This window comes from Otolemur garnettii, unplaced genomic scaffold, assembly GCF_000181295.1.
Source record: "Otolemur garnettii isolate 467f Iridium unplaced genomic scaffold, OtoGar3 scaffold00048, whole genome shotgun sequence".
Taxonomy (NCBI): Eukaryota; Metazoa; Chordata; class Mammalia; order Primates; family Galagidae; genus Otolemur; species Otolemur garnettii.
In genome coordinates, this window is record NW_003852443.1 from 6,093,923 (window position 1) to 6,094,441 (window position 519).

Consider the following 519-nt stretch of genomic DNA (forward strand, 5'->3'; position numbering starts at 1 on the left):
CCAGGGAAGTCAGATCCAGGCCCTCTGAAGCACAGCTTCCAGAGTAGAGCTCTCTCTTCCTTCATTCTCAAGGTGGTAGTGGTAGCTGGAAGGAGGGATATTTTTAAAACATTGGTCACATGTTTTTCTCTCTTTTGGATATAAACTGTCCTTGGCACAGAAGTAGAATGGCCCACTTCTATTCCAGCGTTTCCTATTAACCATTATGGAGAGGAGGAAATCGACAGGCTGTAGGATGGTTTCAAAGGAAATGACTGGCTATCAAATTCTTGAAAGACATTGATTAGTGAGTTATTAATTCAAGTTCACTGAATAAGCAATTTACAAATCACTTTTCATTGAGCTTGTATAGCAGTCTGAAGTAAATGAACGTGGACTCTCTATCAGAGTTTTGGTGCAATGACAGTTTTGCCTCAAGAGAGGATGCTGAATTTATGTTATAAATCTAACTCTCTTTCACTGTATTTGGATTCTACTTTGTTGTTGTTGTTGCTGAGATTAACATAAAGGCTAGAGCTA